This window comes from Hipposideros armiger, unplaced genomic scaffold, assembly GCF_001890085.2.
Source record: "Hipposideros armiger isolate ML-2016 unplaced genomic scaffold, ASM189008v1 scaffold_39, whole genome shotgun sequence".
NCBI classification, from domain to species: domain Eukaryota; kingdom Metazoa; phylum Chordata; class Mammalia; order Chiroptera; family Hipposideridae; genus Hipposideros; species Hipposideros armiger.
In genome coordinates this window covers 933,367-958,505 of record NW_017731389.1, presented here as the reverse complement: position 1 = coordinate 958,505, position 25,139 = coordinate 933,367, and the positions used below count along the sequence as shown (strand labels likewise).

Sequence of the window (25,139 nt, the reverse complement as noted above, 5' to 3'; positions counted from 1 at the left end):
GATTTTTGTTTTTCATCAGTGACTCTGAATATGCATGTCTTTTCTAGTTGCTACCTATAACAAAGCTCAGTAGCACAGAGTTAGTTTATCTTAATGGAACTGACAGTTTAAGTACACTATACCTGTAGTACAGATCAGAATGTAAAGCCTTGTAAGAGTTACACCCAGTGCTACAGGGGTTAGACAAGAAAGGGATTATATCTGGTTGGAGAATCAGAAGAAGCAAGAGGGATTACATTTGACATGAGCATTAAAGGACAGACTGAATTTAGACAGCCAAAGATGAAAAAGGAAAGGATTCCAGATAAAGGCATTACTGTGAGCCAGAGCTCAGAGAAGGGAAAGCCCAGATTAGTTACAGAGGACTTGAAGGACTGGGGCCTATTTTCAGAGAATTTCAGGAAGAAGTGATAAATTTTATTGGGCAACAATGCCTTTGCTTTGGAAGAGTCTCTCCCTTGTTGTATGAGATGGATGTACATGAAGAGACACTAAAGACAGGGAGACCATTTAGGAGGCTCCCTAAATGGAGAGAAGTTATATAGCCTGCAATTCTAGAACCTACAGAATTTAGTGTGAGGCGAAAGAAAGAGAGCAAAAATGTGAGGGAGAAAAGGTCATGGAAATGTATTTATCGAGTGTCAGGAAATCTATTTCATGAGCCATCGAACCATTTGCATTTTGGAAAGCACAACTGTCAGGTGATAGAAGCATCATTATATTTTGCCCCTTTGCTCCTCAGTTTCTCTATCTCTTTGTACTGAATCTTTTCTATTCCTTTGATCACACTCTAGGGACACAAAAGATCAATCTTATGACCTACATCAACTTGGAATTTTTGTTTACACCAGGGGATAGAATTTACTTACATTCTTTCTAACTCACTGGACTAGCCAAGCTAGTCCTGAACCTGAAGAAAAATCAGACAGTTCTCTCCACATGAACCTCGGGCATGTACAAAGAAAGAACACAAGGAACCTCCATAACCAGAGCTCCCTTTGTGGCAGACCATTTCAGGCAAGAGCTCTGGCTTTGGAATCAGACCTGGATGCCAGTTAATAGCTGTGTAGTCCTGGGCAACATACTAAATCCACCTGAGCTTCAGTGTCCTCACGTTTAAATGGTTATAATATCTCCTTAAAACTGTTGTAAAGATTAAATTAGTTTAACTGGAACATACCAAATTTGGTTGTACACTTAAAACAGATTTTTTTTTTTTAAGTGGGAGAGGGGAGTAAGATGGTATAGAAAGAAATATCACTAATATCATTGGGAAGCCTGGAATTTAGAACTATTGGATTGCCGGAAAAGTGATGACGCATTTTTGCAATGACAAACAGAAAAAATACGTCATGAGTTTTCCGACAACCCAGTTGTTTTGGTTATGTTATATTAACCAGCTGAATGACCTTGAATCAGCCTCTTAACTGATTATAGACCTCAGTTTCTTTCTTTGTAGAGAATCTGATGCTAGTAATCTCCAAACTCTTTTGCATAGCTTTAGCATTCTGTGATGGTATAAGAGGATTTTTCATTATTTCCAGCCTGTTTAAAATCAGCTTACTTTAACTTTGTTATTAAGATTGAAAGGTTAGTTAACAATTATTAGGGATAGTAATCTGGGATTACCAAATGATGTTACATTCACACTAGATATCCATACCTTACTTTTAAAATACGATTCTTACAGATTGAGGGCAATCCCATTTTTCTAACTTTTCTAAGTTTATTTATATAATACAGTGTTGTGGCTAATATCAGGACTAAAGACAGATTGTCTGAATTAAAATATCAGCTCTACCATTTATTGGCTATTACTTACCCCATCAGATTAAATGCATTCATATAAATAATGTCCACGGTCAGCATCATGCACATGTTAAGTATTTTATAAGTGTTAATAATTGTTATCAAAACAAGATAGAATATATTCCCCTACACTCCCAGCATTACTGGATAATACTATTTTCAATTTACATTTTTCTTTTGGTCTCTCTGTACGTAGGTGACAGTTGTAATTAGAGTAGGGTAAAAAATGTTTTCTACTATTTTTTATTATCGTAAGCATCTTCTGTGTTGCTCTGAAGACTTATTTTATATCTTCTATTTGATAAGACCAGTATTCATAATTTTCATAGTCATTCATCTGTTTTTTAATTTTGGTTTTAGATCATTTCTCTTTATTATTTTTTCTTTTTTTTTAATCAAAGCTTATTGGGGTGACAATCATTAGTAGGTTTTAGATCATTTCTAATATTTATCATAATTAATGCTTCATTGTAATTATAATGCTGCAGTGAACATCATTTATATATACTTTTTAAGTATTTCCTTAGCATAAATATCCAACAGAAGTATATCTGTGTCAAAGGCTATGAATATTTTTATGACTGTTGGTATGAATTGCCAAATTGCTTTCCAAAAGGATTTTATTTTACGTTGCCACCAGTAGTGTATATGTACTATCTTTATCACAGTGTAGTCAAATTTGGTTGTTGTTTTTTTAAATATTTTCCTAAGAAGTATAATCGCTGTCATTGTTTTCTTTCCATTTGTGTTCTTATTAGCAAGCAAGGTTTAATGTCTTTCCTAATATTTATTAATTATATCTTTCATTGTGCAATAGTCTGTATGTACTTTACCCATTTATCTCTCAGTTACTTGATTGAGCGCCTCATATAATAAAGAAATTAACCTTAAGTCATATTTGATGTACATGTATTTCGCAATGTAATTACAATTCTCTGTAGATATTTTATCTATAGTTGTATAGTTTATAGTTGTAATGCAGTTCAACATGTTCATTTTTACCTTGTGATTTCTCTCTCACTTCTAAATATAAAATAGTAATTACTCCAGATATTTAATAAGTACTACTTTCTCATTTACAATTGTATGAATTTGGAGACTTCCTTTTTAATTTCATACGTCAGTATGAAATTTTTACCTTTTACCATTAGTAACACATTTTTATTTTTGTTTCACAATAATTTTATTACCTGGCAGTGCTAGTAAAACCTCAATCCTCTTTCTTTAACTGATCTTTTTAAATTACATTTAATGGGTATCTTCAGTGTCTAAATTACATGCCTTAAAAACCATACTCCAGCAATTTTCCTCCTTCTTTCCAGTATGATCTGTTTCCCCTCTCTGCTAGATCTTTCTTGTCAGCATGCAAACATGCTATTATTTCTCCCATCTTAAAAAACAGCCAAAAGAACTCATCCTGCTAATAATTTTCATCTTATTACCCCATTTCTCTCCAACTCTTTAAAGCAAAAACTTCACAAAAGAACAGTCTACATATATTTTCTCCACATCCTCTCCTTCAGATCACTGTCGAACCCATACCATTTAGGCTTTGCCACCAACCATCCTCCATTGAAATTACCCATCTCTAGGTCACCAGCGACCTCCACATGGCCAAATTAGTCCTCATCTGACTTACCAGGAGCTTCTCACAAAGTTGCTCACTCTCCCCTAGATGTACTTTCTTCACTTGGTTTCTAAGAAACCTTGATTTTTTTTATTTATTATTTTTTTTCATAACTCACTGGCTACTCCATTCTCCACCTCCCTTGCTATATTCCCCGCATGCCCTGATCTCTTCAAGTGTGTTTGCCCAGGGCTCAGTTCTTCCATCTTTTTTCTATCTGTGTTCCTATGAGGATGTACATCTCCAGCCCAGACCTCTCTCCTGAACTAATGATCATATATATTTTCAGCTGCCTACTTAATTCTACTTGGAAACATCTGACAGTCATCTCAAATTTAAGATATCCAAAACTGTGCTCTTGAATTTCCTTCCCCATCTGGCTCCTCCGGCAGCCTTCCTAAGCTCAATGTCAACTTAGTCCTTCTACTAGCTCAGGCCAAAAACCTTGACATCATTCCAGATTCCTCTTTTCCTCTCATTCTGTACCTTGAATCCTACAGTAAATCTTGTTGATTCTACTTCTCACCACCTTCACTTATATTACTCTAGTCCAAGCCAGCATCATCTCTTTAATGTATTGTTATGATAGCATCCTGCTTCTACCGTGTGTGTGTGTGTGTGTGTGTGTGTGTGTGTGTGTGTGTGTGAAAATTATGATGGGATTAATGAAAAACATCTTGAATATTTTTTAAGTCCTCATAGAAGTTTGAGGGTCATCACAATTTATAAGTGATATATTTCTTCCTCTATATGTGCTGTAAGTATTTTTAAATAGTTGTAAAATCTCAATGATAGCTAAGACATTCTCTTTTAGTTAGGTTAGGGTAGATTTTATCTTTATTTACCAGTTTTGTTGAGATCCATCATGTATACAGCTTAAATGTTCATGAGTTTTGTCTAAGAATAGTATACTTATTGAAATTGCTATTTGACGATGAGAAATAAAGTACCTAGGAGCAATGATGTTTTCTAGGAAACTCAAAAAGTTAAATCTTAAAAATATGATTTGTTATGAATGCTGTACAAGAGGTCATCTTTTCTGTCTTTCTTTGTTAAAATAGAAAACACATCCTAAACTATTAGGTCTTGTTTTCATTGCATAGGCTAGAACTTCCAACAAGATTCCTTTATTAGCCTTCTTTTCAGAAACAATTTGCTTTTGTTCACTTTTTTTACTGCTGCAATATTAGCTATTTCTTTTACCACTGGATTTTTGAACCCTTTTAAGATGGAAATTTTTATGTTCTCTACTTTCAGTATAGATTTAAATGTTTAAATAAATGGTATATTACAATAATGATGGCATAAATGGGTAATTTAAATATCTCAAAATAACAATGACATTACTGTTTTGATTGTCACATGGAAAAAGATTACTGCTGAGCCTCTCTTAACAGAACATGAGCTTATTTTTATGTCATTGATATATATTTGCATTAAACTACCCGGTTCATACATTTTTTGAGGTTAAATGAAAGGTTAAAAGTACAAATTATTTGGTTATAAATGTCTTCCTGTTTACAAAACTGTCTGTTAAAGGTTTAAGCATACGCGTTACTGAAGTAAATTTACTAGCGGCAGTCATGTTAATTTTACAAAGGCTACCATGACTGAAAATCAGGCCAGATGTCATACTCACTAAGATACCATGGACAGAGAAAATATTAGTCATTAAAATGAAATTATTGGACAGTGGCTAAAGATTATTTTAAGTAAGCAGCAGACTAACTATTGTTAGAATATTATACAGCCATTTATAATGATACTCAAAGTATTTTTAATTTCGTTTGAAGATCGTTGAAACATGTCCGGGTTTCTTAGCCTAGCACTATTGACATTTTGGACCAGATAATTCTTTCTTGTGGGGGAATAGCTCTGAGCATTATAAGATGTTTTGCAGCATCCCTGGCCAATAGCACCCTCCAGTTATGACAGCCAAAAATGCCTCCAAACATTGCCATATGTCACTTAGTGAGCAGAATTGCCACTGGTTGAGAACTGTGTCAAGTGAAAAGGGAAGAAAAGCATGTATGAGAACGAATGAGCCTGAACTGTGCTCAGTACGGTAGCCACCAGTCACATGTGGCTACTTAAATGTAAATTAATTAAATTTAACATTAAGTTCCTCAGTCACACTAGCCACATTTCAAGTGCTCAATAGCTATGCAAACTTGGTGGCTACCTTAACTGGACAGCACAGAAATAGAACATTTCCATCATTGCAGAAAATTCTATTGGAGTGATCCTCTGCGAAAACCATTCTGCTCAGCATCTCCATCTGAAAGTGGCTTAGTTTAATATTTGTTGCTTCTATATACTTTACAGGAGAAATTATAGGCTATAAAGATATTTGGAAATTTGTAAGTGTCTCAGAATATCTCTCACTTGAGTTTTCTACATAAAATACTGCTGCTGACCAATCTGTCATTTTTTTATATTTCAAAATTAATTTCTATTTCAGTATCTACAGAGAATTTCCCCAAATTGATGAAAATTGCTGATACAGTACACTTTGAAAATAATTTTTATAATATATTCTGCACATCAGCTCTTACATTCCTCATTTTCTAAATTTAAAAATGAAATGTGGTTGACAAGTTACAATTTCCTGACCCTAGAAGTTTTTAGGATTATTAGAATTTGAATACATAGCCAAATGTTATCATTGTGTTGATTTCCTTACTATTAACAGTATCATCAGCTTTGCAAAAGCAGAGCTACCAAGGCAATCATGAAAGCAAAAGTCATAGGAAAAATCTAAACATAATAGGTTTGTACTAGCTAATAATGCAAAGCGTAATTTCAGGGTGTATTCAAATATGTTATTGCTGAGAGCATTAATATTTTCAAGTAATGATATGTCCATTTTAGGAAAGGATTATTCTCACATAAATAAAACCAAGCATTCTGGTGTGAAAAATTTCCTTAACCTTTTATCATGTCACATTTCTGAGAAATGTATTAGTGCCACAAGGCTTAAACAACAGAACTGTATTGTCTCACGGTTCTAGAGGCTAGAGAGCCAAGATGAATGTGTGGAAAGGGTTGGTTCTTTCTGAGGGCCGTGAGGGAGAGTAATGTCTCTCTCCTCGCTTCTGGTAGTTTGCTGGCCATCTTTGAATTCCTTGGCTGGTAGATGTGTCACCCGAATCTGCTTTCATCTTCACTTGGCATTCCCCCTTTGTGCTTGTCTCTGTAAGGATACATGTTATACTGGGTTAGAGCCCACCCTAATTACCTCATTTTAACCTGATTCCTTCTATAAAGGCCTGTCTCCAAATAAGGTCACATTCTAAGATAGTAGGGATTGGCCTCCAACACATCTTTTTTTGGGCAGACACCATTGAACCCGTAACAATCTCTATGACATATCCTAAGGAAAACTAGTATATGCCAAGGAATAGTTTTAGGGAGTGGATTAGAAAATGAGAAAGAAGTCTAACACAATAGCTGCCATAATATAATTTGAATTATTATATGGCGTAAAGGATACTGATTTTTCTATCTTGAAATGCAAGGCTAGAGCAATAGGTAGATGTTTAGGGAAGGCAATTTTGTTCAATATGTAAGGGAAAGCTTTCTAATACCTAGAGTTGTTTAACATTGAGACCGAGCCTCATGAGAGCAGCGTGTTCTCCATCACTGGAGACATAAAAGGGAGAGTAGAGCCCTAGTTAAAAATCTTGACTGTATTACTTGTATGTTCCCTATGGAGAATCATAGACAACTTACCTTGACGTGTTTTGTATTTAATAAAACTCAAATATTTAAATAAATGACTGCATTAACCTTGTATTATGTAAATATCAGCAATGATTTAAAAATAGCATTATTTGGCATTTAAAAAAGAGCACAAATATATATAGCAGTGAATAAATTATATGCTAAAGATTCTAATAATGTGACACTTTTTCATCATCAAACTTTAATCACCACTCTTTAGGGCTCCCAAAATTTGGAATGCACTTTCACCAGAACTGTAATGTGGATAAACTGACTTCTTTTTTTTTTTAGATTTTTTTTTTTAATTTTAATTGGGGAATTGTGGGGATGGGAACACTGCTGGGGAATTGGGGGAAGGGAAACAGACAAGTTGCTGTCCTTTTGTTCTTCAGTCTAGTGTGGAGGACGTTGCTTCACTGGCCCAAGTTGGCACCATCATTGCGCTCTTCCCAGGCAAGGCAGATCAGTCACCGGCTTCTGGACGGCCGCTCACTACAGCTGCTGGCTGCTGGCTACATACGGTAGCCCATGGCAACCCACTGCCACAGGGGCTGAAACCTACGCCATCGCCGGCGACTCACGGCAGCCCAGCTCGGGGTTGAGCTGTTGTTCAGCATCTTAGCTGTGGAGGGCAGTGTCACTGGCCCTCATATGTGGGATCCGAACCGGGGCCCTCTTGCGTCCCAAGCCAGCTCTTAACCATTGCGCCACTCTGCCGGCCCTAAACTGACTTCTTTTCCTTGTTTACCATTTGAGAGGCCCTCAGGAACAAACAGCAGTGGGCTCTGTGGCGTGTTGACTTAAAGTGCAGGTGTGGGAATAGAAGAAAACAAACTTGGTGCTATTTGCCTAATGGCTGTCATTATTGCCATGATCAGTTCTTCACTGCTATGTGCCTGGTCTTTGTTTTCCACTAGGGACACTGACCAATCTCACTAAAGCTAAGGTCAGTAAAAAGAGATGCTAACCCATATTAAGAGTAATAGTTAAATAAAAAGAGACCTTGATTACCTTGAGTGCTGGACAAATAGAAAGGAAATGCTGAAAATGATATAACCTGTAACCTAAAAATAACACTGCCCTGATGCACTTGAAGCATGTGATGAGAGAAGGAACAGTATGAGAAAGGAAAACGTTCACGTTCTTCTTTTAAAGAATTCAGTCCTGCTCTCCCACTTCAAAGTATGTCATCACTGTCTGTTGTCCCCTTTTATACCTTCTTTACTTTTTTTGTCTAGTTTTACTCTATTTCCCTTTACTCTCAATAAAGGTGAGGAAAGAATAGTATGGTCTCTGTCATGTGCAGAGATATAGTAATTTAAAAGATTATAAATATAATCTATAGTTTCTAAACCAACAGAAAAAAGAAGGTTAGAGGGATATGAAAGATCAAAATTAAAGGAAGTGGGGGACATAGAAACAAAAATGATGGTAGAAATGGGTTGAAATGTATCAGTGAAGACAATAAATGTAAGCATTGCATTAAGAGAGACTGCAAAACTGGGGATAAAAACTATAAAGATAAATCATGATTGGGCCGGCCGAGTGGCGCGATGGTTAAGAACTCGCTTGGGATGCCAGAGGGCCCCGGTTCGGATCCCACATATGAGGGCCAGTGACACTGCCCTCCACAGCTAAGATGCTGAACAACAGCTCAACCTGGAGCTGGGCTTCCATGAGTCACCGGCCACGGCGTAGGCTGCAGCCTCTGTGGCAGTGGGTTGCAATGGGCTACCGTGTGTAGCCAGCAGCCAGCGTGAGCGGCCAGCAGCCGCAGTGAGCGGCTGTCCAGAAGCCGGCGACTGATCTGCCTCACCCGGGAAGAGTGCAATGATGGTGCCAACTTGGGCCAGTGAAGCAACGTCCTACACAACTAGGCTGAAGAACAAAACGACAGCAACTTGTCTGTTCCCCTTCCCCCAATTCCCCAGCGCTGTTCTCATCCCCCCAACTCCCAAATAAAATCTTAAAAAAAAAAAAAAGATAAATCATGATTGAAAAATAAAAGATCTTAATAAATGGATAGCCCATGTTAATGGGTTAATTAGTTGATTTTCAATTTTTCCCAAATAGATCTATAAATTCAGTGACATTTCAACAAGATTTTTGTTGTTTTTGCTTTCAAGGAACCTAATAGACTAAATTAGCTGTAGTTCATAGAAAAGAACAAAAGCTCAGGAATCAATAAGACAGTGTCAGAGAACAAGGGTGGAAGACTTGCCTTAATACATATCAAGATTTATTAGAATGTTGTACTAATTAAGACAATGTAGTATTAGGGCAGGGCTTGTCAATACATTTAATGGAACACAATCAAGAATTCAGAAACTTAAAAAAAAAATCCAGAAACTAATCAAGGTATTTGTGGAGATTTTATATATATATATATATATATATATATATATATATATATATATATATGACAGAAATCGTATTCAAAACCAGTGGAGAAGGATGGATAATTTAATAGTGTTGTGACAAGTTGGTTGTCTCTTGGGGGGAAAAAACTGAAATTACGTTCTTACTTCACAGCAAACTCAAAAAAAAAAAAAAGATAAGTAGATTACCTGCCTAAATATGAAAACCAAAACATTTAAACTTCTGGAAGAAAATATAGGAGACTATCATAATGATATGAATTGGTAAGGAAGAATTTTTCAGACCCTACAATAAATCATAGAGGAAACGATTGATAAATGTAGCTTAACGTACATCTGATGCTCATTCTTCATCAAGCATTATTCTAAGCGCTTTCAAACTGATTTGTTTATATCTCACAACAGCCCTAATATGGTTCTGCTGTTATCCCCATTTTGCCATTGAGAAACGCGAGGCGTAGAGATGTGAAATAACTTGCCCAGCCAAGGTGGTCACACAGCTTACTAAATGGCAGAGTTAAGTGACAGTCTAGCTCTAGAACCAGACGCTAACCAATGTGTTATAAACCTGTGTTGTAATTTACACTTTTTTTTTACATTTTAAATCAGCTTTATTGAGATAGAATTTACATAATTTACATAGAATAATTTTAGTGAGTTTTGTCAAATGTGTACACTCAGGTATCACCACCCCTGTGAAGATTTACTTTGCATTCTCAACATTGGTAGTTAAATTTCTACTACATTCACCATCCCTGACAATAATTTTATCTCTGCCACTTTATATGAAAATACCTAATTATTTTAAATATCCTTTTCAGGCTATAGAATTTAAAAAACTATTTAGAAATCCATATTGCTGTTTTTCTCTATTCCTCAATAACTTGAGGCGAGGGGAGGGGAAGGGGATGATGGAGGAAGCCAGCACTAGAACTGTGGCCAAATGAGGGTAAAAAAATGCAGACAGTTTTCTAATGTGTGTAACTAACAAAAGGATGATAGAAGATAAAAAGAATTCTTTAAAATCAATTTTTTAGAATAGACAATCTAAAAGAAAAATGGACAAATGAACCAAGCATCTCCTAGAATAGGAAATGAATGACAGCTAAACAACTAAAAAGATAACACGAAACTCATTAATTTTTCAGGAAAATGTAAATTAAGACTACATTGAAATTCTATTTCACACCTTCTAGATTGCAAAAATTAAGTCTGAAAATACCAACTGTTGACAAGGATGGGTAGAGCAACAGGATTTTTTTGTTTTTTGTTTTTTATGCCAATAGGAAAGTAAGATCATGCAACTGCTCTAGAATACAATTTGGTCCTAACTTATAGTTGTTAATCATTCACATATCCAATAAGCCAGCAACTCCACAGGTAGGAATTATGGAATTTGGCACTTGCACCAGGAGACATTTGCAAGGATGTTTATAGGAAAGTTATTAAAGCAAAAATCTACCAAGAATACTAATTTACATGCAGAGGTAAATAAATGTTGGTATATTTACATAATGGAATATTATACACCAATAAACCTGAATGAGATACCACTTAAAAGCATCAACATGCATTAACATTAGGAAAATTGCAACGTGTTTGTTTTTTTTAAAAAAACGGACCAGATATGACTGCATTTAGTATGATTCCACTTTAAAGGCCCCAGCATAGGTAAAACTAAATGATATGTAATTTAGAGTTATATACATATATGGCAAACCTGTTTTTCAAAAGAGGAAAAGGAATGACAAGCACCAATTTTAGGATAGGCGTTAGATCTGAGGGAGTACCTTGGCAGAGGGAAGTTCCCTGGAACTGCGTGGCATTGGTGGCGTTCTACTCTGAAGTTGGATGACTGAGTCACTTCATTATGCTTCATAACTTAGAAGTCTGTGTCATATTTTCCTTATATTAACTATTACATTTTTTAAAATGCTTAACACTTGCAGTGAATCAGGACCAAGGTATCTACAGCAACAAAAGGAACAAGCTGAGACGGTAGGGAGCAGATACCAACAGAAAGGAGATGCTGTCCCCTCCCAGCCCATATGCTTTCTGCTGGTGGAGAGGCCAGTTTTAGTGCTTAGCCAGGCCCCAGATGGAGGGAGGGAAGGGGCTGCACCTGTCAGGAAGAGTATGTGAACAGAAGGCCAGAACTTCTGTGAAATCACCAGGCAGGCTTGTCCCTTCCTTTTTCTCAAAGCTGGTATGAGTCCAATGAAGAATGTCCAGTTCCTTATTTACCCAAAGGATTTTCACGGCGTTAGAAGTAGGTAGGTCGATGTCCACCTAAAAGCTTTCTCCTTTATTCCCCACTTATTTTCAGATGACTGTAGTTCTCTTGTCTATCCGTTTGATATGTAGGATATTGCTATAAAAAGTAACTCAGTGTCCAAACAATGTAGAATTTAATGTGCCTTCACCGTGACTAATTAAGACAGACCTAAGAGATTGACGTTGATGTTGAAATGTAAAATAATATTCTTAAGAACCTCTGCTTTGTATTCTTAATGACATTGCTTGTCCATTTTGATAGTTTAGCTGGTCAAAAATGTTACATTGGCTTGAAATTCCCTTGTACCTAAATTAGAATAATTTAACTTTCAGTTTATGTGTTTCAGAGGAATTCCCCACTATTGCAAAGGAGGTGACATTAGTCCTAGAATCGGGTATGGGTTTGGACCGACAGTGGGAGATAACATCTAATATTAGCATTCATGATAATGTGTAGCTCTGATTCCTTATGCATGCTGAGCATCACTTATACAAGAGGATGAAAATGGGAAATATTAAATAGAGAGTTGTGCATTTTCCATGTGGTCAGCATTGCTGTGGGGGTGATCTGGCTAAGACATCTGTCACCCACTGATGTCCAGGATTTATTTGGCCTGTTAGGTTGTCCCTTGCTCCCTGTCATTCCATTGCTGTGCTTACTTGGTCAGTAGAGAGGGACATTCAGAGTCTTGCAGCACCTAAGGAACATGATTGTGAGACGCTAGCTAGTACACTTGCAGCTCTTTCTGCGGAGATTTCTAGTTTGAGAAAAAGAAACAAACGAAAGAATGGTAGCTTAGAAATTGGCTCTGAAATCAGTGGCCATTTGTTCCTTTCACTCCTGGCAGATTCTTGTTTTATTATTGTTTTGTTTGTCAGAGTCTTATGTTTTGCTAACATTTAATCCTTCAAACTAATCCTAGAACTTCCCAGTAAACAGACAACTTTCCTAACATTATTCGCCCTTTAAAAGGGAGTTTTGTATGATGGGGTACTTTAAAATTACAGCTTTGAACCAGAAAAGCAGTTCTCTGTAGCTTTCTAAATGTTGAAAATTGATGCCATTGTTTAATTTGGGAAATATGGTTGATAGAGTGGTAACTTTCACTTCTTAAAAATCATAATAAAATTATTTTCACTATAACTGAACACATGATAAATTAAAAATATCTTTTCATAGAGGTGCTTTGGATTCTTCATTTAGAATAAGAGCTCACAAAGCACTATACTGTATTTAAAAGTTTTAAAACACATTCCCTAGACCCCCATTCCCAAAGATTCTGACTTAATTGATCTGGGATGGGACCTGGACATCCTTATTTTTATTATAAAAGCTCCCCAGGTGATTAGAATGCACAACCAGGTTTGAAACCATTATACTAGAGGTTATGAGATAGGAAACCTGGTGATATTTTTTTAGAAACCTGGTGATTTTTTTTTCTGAATTTGGAAAACTATCACAGAATTGAGCTGTCAAATATTGTTGCTTTTTTAAAACAAGGAAACAAAAATTATAAACTATCCTTATTTTGGTTTTCAGTGATTTGATAATGTTAAATTTGAGTACCTAGAAAATATCTGAAGCTTAGCAATAAACAACAGTAGTCCATGAAGAAGTAATCTTTCCAGACAAACTTGATTGGCCTTTTTAGAGTGAATTACAGAAGTATTAGAGGAAAGGAATGTAGTGGAAGGAATGTCTGGATTTTATTACAACATTCTCTATAAGTATTTCATGAAATTGAACTTGGAAATGCATTTCATATTCCCAGCTAGCAAGTGAACAAAGTCTAGCAAACATATGTGTAACCTTATGACCTTAAGTTCATAAAGTTTATTTTGGGGAGGGCCTGCAATTGCCTTTTCCAGTGGTTCAGATGATTCTAGATTTGCCATAGAAGCTATAGTTTCTTTACTAAGTAGAATTCATTGTTCTTAAACAGTCAAGTGAAAGTGAGACATTGTACAAAGCAAAATCAATTGTCCTGTATTCTATATTAGAACAAAATCAAAACGGTAGCATGTAACCCAAATCAGCAGTATTTCTTAGCTAGAGAAGTATGACCATCTACCAGTATATAACAGCAGAAGTTGATGGTCTTTATTCTAGCATATTTATTCTATACAGGAAGTATTTTTTTAAGGCTAATAAACTCTCCAATTATACTGGGAAAAGAATTGAGTGCTTAGTTTGTTATTTAAAGTTCAGCTGGTAGCATTTTCCATGAAGTTTAAGTCCCTCAAGACCTCGTAATAAAGATATCCCAACAAAGAATAGATATTTCTTTTTTCCAGCTAAAGCGGCACTGCCCAGTGGCAGGCAGCAGCATAACAACAGTATTCAGTTTCTTCTGTAGCCAGCTGTGAAATTATTTTTATGAAATTACAACTTTTTGGATTCATATATATTTCAATTTTTGTGCATAAGGTAAAAACATCATATTTTCATGTCTGATTATTTCTCATTTACAGAATTCTAGAGTTTCATAAAATGCCACCCCACATCATCATTATTACCCTTTTGAGTCAGGACAAGTGATGCCACTGCTTCTTAGTAATTCTGTGGCCTGACATCATCCTTCAAATGGGGACAATTTTGCTCTTGATTAACTCACAGGAGTTGCTGAGAGGCACAAATGCAGTATTATATGAGAATGTGTCTTATACCTGCTTATATGGCCTATGCAGAAACAGATTATCCATCCCTGTTCCTTAAAGTAGTCCATTCACATTACAGCAAGGCACTAATAAGTATTTCAGAGCTGCCACCCTTTCATTAAAAGTTGTTAGACATCCAGGTAGAATATTTACTGAGTGAAGCTACCCTAAACAATAGCCAAGTAGAAGACACAGGTTAGTCAAGTGAGAAGGAAGATTAATGAAAGAAACTATTTCATATTATGTCTATTAAAAACACAGAATAAAAGATTACCTCATTCATTTTGAAAAAAAAAATATTAGAATTATAATGAAATGAGAGATGAGGAAAAACAGACTCCTGAAATTTCTTTTAGTTTTGTTTTGTATGTTAATATTCTCTAGGCACCAACTTGTGGACCTTTTGTAAAGACCCTTGAACAGTTGGACTGTGAGTCTAATAGATCACTAATCCTGTCTAATTTAGGTCAGACCTCAGCTCCTCACTTCCGTCTCTCAGGGTGCGGTCAAGGGCACAGGATGCCACAAGTACAGTCAGAGTGCTACCTGCAGTCCTGCAGTCCTCTTGCTCCAGGAGCTCTTCCTTGTGCCATTGATGCTGTCTTCCTCTATGCTTGATTACACCCACCAGTTCTCCCGAGCTATTCATCAGCCAGTGGTGTTGCTTAGCCCCTGACTTCAGTGCCCTCAGGACTGACTGCGTGCTCACTGCCACCAAAGCCACCTGGAGTTTTGTGCTGCTTTCACTTATCTGTTGCTGCATAGCCAACCACCCCAAAACTTAGTGGCTTAAAAAAAACAGCAACAACATATCTCACGATTCTGTTAAACATGAAAAAAGGCATTGACTTTCTTTAATTTTTCTAATGTTATGATCACATGGCAAGCTTCTATTGTTTAGAACTATTTTTAAAGCTATATCATGCATTTGAAGGATGCTGGTGAATTCAAGTTTTTTTCCAGTACTTAGTAAAACTCAAGTCTTAAATTTGGTGATGGAATAACAGAATTTGCAGTTTTCATCTTTAAGTATTTAACTGAATTTTGTTCTTTTTCTCTCTCATAAACTGACTTAAGTTCTAGAATGATATTATTAAGGTGACTGTATTTGGTCAATAAGAAAGTAAAACTGATTCTAAGTGAAGAAGAAAATAGGAAATTTGTCAGTCCTTAGGTGATTGTGACTCATACTGGTAAAAGTGGCCAACTTTTAGCTTACTAAAAGGGTTGCTTTGATTGTTAGGGAAAAAATCTTAACAGGTCTAAACATTTGGGTGAAGAAGAAGAAATGTATTTTTTTAAAGTGACTTTTTTCTGGAGTGACAAGTCTGGGCATACATGATTTATTACAATACTATTTCAAGCAAATAGTACCTGGAGGAGTGTTCATATTTTGAATCTTGTTTCTCTGTAGCTGATATGTATGCATGTGTTTTAAAAAGAAATTCTTGGAATTTGTCCAACTTCTCTTTTATGTCCCTTCCCTGAGGAACACTGTATGGTATTTAAAGTATAGTTCAGTGTGTTGCTATGGATGCAAATAAATAAATAAGGGAAATAAATAAAAGGTAAATCTTTGGCCATCAACCAATAACAACATTCTGTGAAAAGAATTTTTTTTTTTTGATGAAGCAAAAAGCCTTTAAACAAGTTGAGAGTACATGCTCTCGATAAAATCCGGATGAATGAGAAATGAGGAAAAGAATCATCAATCCAAATGAATATAACATTGGAAAATACAGACATTTTTATATATATGTTGACATTGAGATTTCTGCTACTGAAGGAAATTAGACTTACTGCTTTTTTGACTTAGTGGTTTAATAAATCATGGTAGAAAAGATATTGCGTGTCAAATTGAGAATTAAAATTGCTGATGCATATGGTTAACTAAGTGATGATTACACTTAATCTACCAGGGGGGAAAAAAATGTTATACTGCTCATAATTTTCTAATCCTAAATGGCCATTGCATTTTTTAAAGGATGTAAAAGAAAATCATAGAGCTATCAGATTGAATATTTAGCACTTTGTCAATTTCCTTTGCCACTTTTTCATTTTCTGGCCTCAGCTCAGGCTATATTTGTATATTAGATTGTGTATACAAAAGATTCAGTTCTGCTTTTTTATGTAAAGAGTTTATTTTTTATTTCTTTCTGCAGATTTTTTATTTTATTCTTTGAACACCTACTGTGTATCAGAGAGTGTTCTAGGCCTTGGGGATGCAGAGATCAACTTGGCATAGTTTTTGTCCTGACGGAACACCCAATAAATATACAGACAGCAGATGGGAAACTCAGTGAACACAATTCTGTGGGACAATAATACTAGCTAATATTTATGGACTGTGTTCCATGTGCCTGGCATTGTTACATGGTTTAACTCATTTAATGCTCACAACAAGGTAGGCACTATTATTTCATTGTACAGAAAAGCAAACGGGCACAGAAAGGTTAATGACTTGCCCAAAGTCACACTGCTGGTAGTGTCATGTGAAGTATGAATAAGACTCTGTGAGAACAGAGAGGAGGGGTTCCCCCCCTAGGGAGGCAAGGAAATCTTCTAAGAGAAAAAGCCTTTCAACTCCCTCTTTGAAGTTATCCTTTTTGAGAAGAGGCCCTAATCAAGGAAAAGATATGCCAACGCATAGAAACAAAATAAAATGGCTTTTCGGAAACAGCAAGTAGTTCAATATCATCAGAGCACAGAGATGCGAAAAATGAGCTTAGAGAAGTCAGAAGAGTTAGGTCTATCCATATGTTATAGCCTAATGAGGAGTTGTTTATTTATTTATAAAGGAAAAACAGTTGAAAGATTTTAAACAGGAGATACTAGCAGGAGATCTGGGGAAAGTGATAAGGACAGAGAATGTCCATGAAAAATAAGAAGGGTCAGAATTAAGGCTGAGGTCAATGTTTGGGACATGGGGACAGATATGAGAGAGATTTCAGGGGGGAACATGACAAAACTTGGTGTTTGGATGTGAGGAGAAGAAAGGAACTTCAGATGTCTGGCTTGGATTACTTGAGTGGGAGGCATCACCATTTTGTGAGATGACAAACAAGAGAGGAAGAACAGGTTTGGAGAAGGAAAGGAATGTTAAGCTTGCACAGCAGCAACTGCCGGGTGTTTTAAGGAAGAAGGGTGGTCAGAGCACTTGAGTACAGAGGTAGATAAGATGTTCTGGGCAACTTTCTCATTCTAATTTGGCTATTGAGTTCACGTGTGTTGTTAGACTTCATAATTTGCATGTATATTATGTATGTTCTCTAATACGAATCAAATATTGCATAGTGAATTTAGAAGGTAACATTTGGTAAACCTGCTATGGGAAAAAAATAATACCTTAAGATTTTGAGAAAACTTCCCAATTATCCTTGTATGTATATGCACTTAGTTAAATGCCACTCATGCAAAGACCATTAGATTTACCTCGTGCTTTCTCCACACTTTAAAAATTACAAAAACTAAAGAACTAGGCGGTCAGTGGCCTGCAGAAAAGCTATCATCCGCTGACCTGTGTTAGACTAATCTCCATGGTTCTCTTATTTTTAACAAATACAAGGAAGACAGAATTGGCTATTTGAAAAAAATGAAACTTGGCTTTTTAAATTACTTGTTATTATGGATCATACTTTACTCTGTTGTGTTTCTGTTAAAAAATAAAGTCTTGCTTGGAATAGAGTTTTTCTTTAGTGTCGGGGGTGACTTGCAATTTTGAATATGGGTGGTAGGGAAGGCCTCAGTGAGACAACTTGACATTTGAGCAAAGGCTTGAAGGAGGTGAGGGCATTGGCCATGCAGGAACTGGGAAGAGCTTCCCAGGAAGAGAACCAACCAAGTGCAAACCCCAAGGCAGGGCTCTGCTCAGCACAGGAGGTGAGTGGGCTGGGGCAGAGCAACAGTGTGGCCAGATATTGTAGGCCATTGTTAAGGACATTGGAATTTATTCTAAGGTGGGTTTTCAGCAGAAGAGTGACATCATTAAAATTTAATTTAAAAGATGTCTCTACCATGGAAAAGACACTGAACAGGCACAAGAGTGAAAGCTTGGAGACGAGTTAGGAAGCTATTTTAATAAACCAATAAGAGATGGATGGTGACTTGCACCAGGTTGGTAGCAGTTGACAGATTCTGGATTTATTTTAAATATATAACGCAGAGGATTATTTGACAGATTGTCTATGGATATTCAAAGAGATGAAACTGGGAACATTCACCTGGAGAGTGAGTATACATAGAGAAGAGAAGATTGACAAGTTAATTTCTAAAATGTATATGGAAATGCAAAGGACCAAGAATAGCCAAAACAATCTTGAAATAGAAGGGCAAAGAATAAAAATAGTGGATGACATACTTAATTAGATAATAATAGGATGAGTTAATCAGATAGCAAGATTTATTACAAAGCTACAGTAATTAAGACAGTGTAGTATTGGGACAAGGATAGACAAAAACCGATGAAAGAGCATAGTACAGATGTGTGGTAGGCTTGTTGGGGTTATCACTTTGTGAGGTATGTAAATGTCTAATCACTATGTTGTTTTGTACACCTGAAACTAATTAAAAACATGAAGACAAGACCCTCCACTAGCAAAAAAAAAGAAGAAAAAAATTATTTGGCAATTGAATTTTGATTGCTTGTTTCATCGAAGAATTAAGAAATAATTTAATAAATTTTCATGTCACTAGGTATTTTTTATTTCTACATTTATAATTTCTTTATAGTTTTCAATGTGGTATGATTAGAGAAATTCTCTATAATTTCCATTTTTTTGGAACGTAATAACTTTCCTTTTATTCAACATATGACTAAACATTGTGAAACTTCTATGGATAATATAAGTAGGGGTATAGAAATTTGTATTGTTTAGGTTATTAAATATGTATTTTAAATATTCTATTTTATAAAAAAAAAAAAAGAAAGAGCATAGGGTCTAGTAAGAATCCCATCCATATTTGGATACTTGTTTTATGAGAAAGGTGGCACTGCATGAGAAAAGGTTGTTACTTGCAATAATGATCCAGTGTCACTTGGATATCCATATAGCCATATAATCATAGCTTCTAACTCAGACCATACAGAAAATACTAATTCAAGTCGGACTGCAGATAAAAAGTAAAACAATAAGGCTTCTAGAAGACAATACAGAAAAATGTCTTTATGACTTTGAAATAAGGAAAAACAATATTAAAAACAGGGCACAAAAAGCATTAGTAATAAATGAGAAGACTGGTAATGAGATAAATTGAAACAGACTAAAATTAAGTACTTCTATTCATCAAAAGACTCCATTAAGAGTGAAAAAGAAGGCAGAGTAGGAGAGGATACTTATAAAGACAACAAATAGTTCACATTCAAAATATACACAGAAAAATGGACAAGGGACTGAACACCAAAGAGGGGTAGAAGGACACATGCAAATAGCCAAGAAACCTAGAAAAAGGTGCTCTCACTTTTCTTTCTGAGTGGTGGCAACATTCTGTAAATCTGAACCATGTTTTCCTTCCCTTTATAGGTATATCTTTGAGAAAAAAAGTAGAGCTTCCTGGGTCTTTCTTTGTACTACTAAATCTTTAAGATTGACTAGGAATTGGAGATTGTTCACATTTAACCTACAATAAAATGGTTATACATTTAAAGAAAACAGAAACCTACTCTTACTATCACCTCCCATAAGCATAAATAATATTAGGCACACTCATACAGAACCTTATTATTAAGAGTTGGATACTTCCGCCTTTCTGCTAAAACATGTGGGTGGCAGCGGATGGTGGTAGGGGGTTGGTGAGGTCAGAAAAGTATCAACAGGAACACTAACATTTCATGTCCTAAAAGAAACATGCTCATTGAGGGAGAAGAATGCAGCGAATATTCTGTATATAAAACGCATATTTTCTTTTAATGTTTCAACATTTATTTTGCCGTGGTTTTTTTTCAGGAATATAACCTAAAAGTTGAGGCTACCCTGAATGGCAGTTACTGATTGTCATAGGAGGGAGGTTTCTATTAGATGGCACTGGGATCCAAGGTAACCAGCATGTGTTTAGCAGAGACTGGAAGTGATAAGGATGGAAAAGCATCTGTGTTTAGAATGCTCCAATGAGCAATCAGCACTCTCCTGAGCTGACCCTTTTCTGTTGCTAGGCATTCATTTCTGTTTCTGGAGTGGGTGGCAACATTATGTAATGCTGAACCACATTTCCATCCTCTTTATATATCTTTGGAGAAAGAATTAGAGCTTCCTAGTTTTTTTATTTTATACTATTAAATTTTTTACGTTGAGATTGTTCAAATTTGGCCTGCAAATTGAATGGTTGTACATTTCAAGAAAAGACATAAGACATTATGACTTTTCAGTCTTAATTACTCTGTCTCCTAAACAAGGGCAATTTTTTATATAGCCACAAGACTGCTATCACCTAAAAAATATAACATTGGTATTAACACCTAAATTCAAATTGCCCAAGTCACCCTAATAATGCCTTATGTAGCTGCACTGTTGTTGTTTTTAATGTGGAATTGAATCAAAGATCCCACATCGCATGTAACTGTCATTTCTCTTCAGTCTCCTTAACAGAGAATAAGTCTCCTCATGATGGGGAATTTTAACACCCCTTTTCAGTTGGTAGATCACCTGCCCTTCGTTTAATCACTTTTATATTTGTTTTAGGGAGAAAAACAGGAAAATCAAAATTGGTGGAGTTTGTACCATTTCTTTAGAGTGGGAGTAAGGTCATCCAAAACTGATTTTCATGAAACAATCAGTGATGTTTCATAAGAGACAGAGGGCTTGGTAGTGCCTACCAGCCAACATGCTGGCTTTTTATGCTGTAATTACTGATACCAGAATTAAATTAGGTGGCGGTGTAGCTCTTGGGGCGCATGTTTGCTTTATGTTTCCGTTGGTGAGTTGTCCCAAGTTAGTATTAAGTTCCTACCTCTCTGATTTCCTTGTTCAAAGAAAAGTACTTAGACATTTAATCAGTTGACCATCTCAAGAGTAGGAACTTAGAGAATATTTTTAAATGCCTTTACAACGTTTAATTTTTATGTTCTGGTTGGGGTTTTTTTGTCATTTAATTTCTGTTATTGTTTGTTTGCTGTACAAAATAAGGAGCCCAACCCTTCTTTGGGCCTCATTAATGAAAGGTTTCATGCAAGGTGCCAATGAAAAGAGGGTGCATTCTCAACATAAAGAGAGAGATTGTTCTAGCTCTAGGGAGTGGCATGAGAAAAGGTGACTGAGTTGGAGATACTGGAAATACTAGAATAAGATGTGAACAAAGGAAATGAAGGAAGTGGTTTAAGAAATATGAAAATAAAATAGAATGTTTTGATTTCCAAGTCATAGTTTTAATTAAAAAGCAGTGATGAGTTCACTGTTGTGCTAGAAGACACAGTACCTGGCACATAGTATGCCACTGTTTTTATGTAATGGAGAGGAATTGAAAGATTATTTGAAAGCAGAATGTTAAATTCACTTTAGATTGGGTGGAGTCTAGCAAAGAATTGTTGCGCTCGCCTGTGAGGTGACTAGATGACTGTAGCTTGGATTGCACAGTAGGTTTGAATGTCCAATGGGAAGACTTTGCAGAGATTTTAGAATCTGACTTCAGTTCAGGGAAGTTCACTTCGTGTGGTCGTGTGGTACTGAATGAATTGCACAAAACAGGAGAGAACCCAGGTTAATGGCTTATCTTACTCATCTTTTTATTTGTGTAGAGGCATGTATTTTAAAAGAGAAAATTTTCTCAACATTTTCAAAAGTGGTTTGTGTGTGATTTTTTTCTTCACCAGAAGAAAACCTTAGATGGTTTTTAAACCTTAGATTACAACTGCACTTTCATTATCTTCAGTGTTGATGGAGCTAATGATAAATTCGGGTTTTAACTGATCCTATGCTTAAGGGTGAAATAAAGAAAACAATTCCTCTGAGTTAAGAATGACTCAGGAAGCAGGGGTTGGTCAGATGATATGAGTAATTCTTAGCTCCATCAAGTATAGCCACCTAACCAGTTTGATAGGAATTGAAGATTGTGTGAATGTTGAGTAAAGCTGTGGGTATTCCTCTGTGTAGACTTTTCACTCAATCAAAAAATGGGTCTCATATCTTTTTATTGAATATGACAGTGGTATTGGTAGGTCACAATTCCAATTACTTATATAACTTCTGAATGTTGACTTCACTACTAAAATGGGGATCTCCATGCTATGAGTTATACATTGTATGAAGTACAAAGTCTTTTTGGTGTAAAGGAAAGAGCACAAGCTTTGAAATTAAAAGTTCTGTATTATGTTTTGGCTTCAGCACTTGCTGAGCGCTTCAATTCATAAGATTCTTAATCTCTCTGAGCCGTACATTTTTATCATCTATAGAAATAGAACAATAACACCTACCCCACCTAGGAGTTTCTTATTTGTAGTGACAAATCAGAATGGAAAAATAACACCTGGAAAACTAGGGGATGCTGTAGATTGTGGGGACCATCATCTTCTTTTAGCTGTGTGAGCCATTCTGTGGAACTTCACCCACAAGACACGGTGTTACTTGAGTATTTCAAGGGTATGTAGCCCATGGTTCTAGAGTGTACTCTATATCGAGTTCAGCATTATTTTCAAACATTTTTCTTTGGTTTGGGTCTACCACATAGTAAGCCCCGGTGGTGGGGAATGGGATGCGACTGGGAAGAGAGTGAAAGGCTCATGAAGTCCAGCCTGATGTGCTGTGGATTCATTTCATTCCCCTAGTTTTATCTTAGCTTTCCTTTCACAGTAGAAATTAGATGCTCTGGAGTAAACTTTGAAGTTTAGTTCTGACAACATGAAAATTCCACGCTTCGTAGCTCCTGGTGACTATAATTAAAACATGTATAAAGTCTTTCAAAGGAACTTTTACTGTCTTTTTCTCTTCTTGGCAGTTTTAAACTTGTATCATCGATTATAGAATTCAGGATTTGGGTTTTTTCTCGTGGGTTTGATTTTTTCTTCCTGTATGTAATTTTCATATTTTTCTTTAAGGCCACTTAACTGTTGTTTTACTGAATGGAAGTTCTCTACTAGCAGAGATACATAGCAACAAATCTGTTTCTTAAAATTTATATAAGAAAAGTTACATATTATTTTGACAGTCATCATGCATGGACTTTTGCTACATGATGGCTGCTTGAACACTGGCATAAAGATTCATGTAAGAAGAATATACACAGGAACGTCGGTTATCACTGGACCTTGCACCAGTTGTAATAATTTGGCCTCATACAGGCAGAAATTTTATTTTTAAAAACTTATTGAACTTTGTCACTTGAGTTTACTCTATGTAACTTTATTTTCTGGTATGATCTCTTACATTTATTTTAGTGTCTAAGTAAGGACAGAGTTTGGCGAAAGTCAAGATAACTATAGTCATTTTCACATTACTTTTAAAAATTCAATTAAAGTGAAACCAGCTTACCATACTGACAACATGTCGATTGCTTAATCATAATAAGTTTTAATCATAAACCAAAGTAAGTATGATATTGTCACACTTTAGTTCATTGAAGATGGAGAATTCAGAAAGTAAAATTCTTGGGCCCCACTTCCAAAGATTCTCATTCCCAGTTAATTCTTATACACAGACAGGTTTGGGAGCTACTGAACCGTTTATAGAATGTTATAGAAGTTGCTTTTTAAATAGTTCTCAAGGGCTTAGGATTCCTCAGAGGATTCTATGGTCAATGAAATTAAGTTCTTTTAAGGACAACTTAATTCCATTTGTCTCTTATTAATTTGCATTTGTCTCTTTATTTATTGAGGTTCCTAAGAAAGATTTCCCTGAAGGAAAAATACTGCTTTGGAAAAAAAGTCAGAGAACTATTGTAATAAGACAGACTATTTTTAGGATTCCTTATTGTTTAAGATTCTGATTCTGTTTTTAAAATTCATTAGACTCAGTGTTGATATTAGAGACCTAATATTCAAACAGAATTGACGTGAACTATGATACAGGTATCATAGTTCTTGCCCTCTTGCCATCTTTCTCTTCATCTTGCATGAAGCCCTTTATAAACTTGGATGCCATAATAGCCTGCCTTTTTTTATTTTTTAGTTTTTTATTGAGGAACAGCCATGGTCATTGGTTACACATTGCTTTCAGGCTACAATGGCATAGTTGACTTTTAGGGAGGGTGCAGCTCACAGTGGCCCATGCAGGTATTAAACCGGCAACCTTGGTGTTATCGGCACCATGCTCTAACCAATTGAGCTACCTGGTCACCCCCTGCCTTTTGATTTCATTCTATTCTGTGAATTTCTTCTACATATAGTGTTTCCTTGTCCTCATGATAGAAATATACTGTAGTTTCCCTTGACTAAAACACGTACTCGTATAGGCAGTGGTGTGCCAGTGATGCTTAAAAACTGGGGAAAAGGGGACTGATTCATATCATTTGCTAATTTCCATGGCGTAAATACTCCCTGCAATAATAGCCTATTTCAAGCTACCAATGTGATGTCACTGAACGTGGAGCTGGGAAGAGATACACACAGCATACTTAGTATTTCCACCATACAGATAGTACAGATGTAAATAACTTTAAGAGCATAGCAAAATATAGTAAAACAAATAGGAAATGATGAGGTTTTGAGTATTTACTGTTTTTGTTATTCTTTTTAAATTGTTTTACTG

At 35.8% G+C, this 25,139-nt stretch overlaps 1 protein-coding gene and 1 long non-coding RNA gene across 3 annotated transcripts in view; one reads left to right on the top strand and one right to left on the bottom strand.

Annotated features, from left to right (window-relative positions):
* The window catches only part of REEP3 (receptor accessory protein 3), an 84,945-nt gene that overhangs the window by 1,756 nt on the left and 58,050 nt on the right, over nt 1–25,139 (top strand). The gene's annotated exons all lie outside the window — the stretch shown is intronic.
* LOC109380625 (uncharacterized) lies at nt 6,348–11,503 on the bottom strand. The gene is made up of 2 exons (XR_002123538.1): nt 11,328–11,503; nt 6,348–6,629 (listed from the first exon to the last, which is right to left on the bottom strand). It is a non-coding gene; the product is annotated as an uncharacterized LOC109380625 (long non-coding RNA).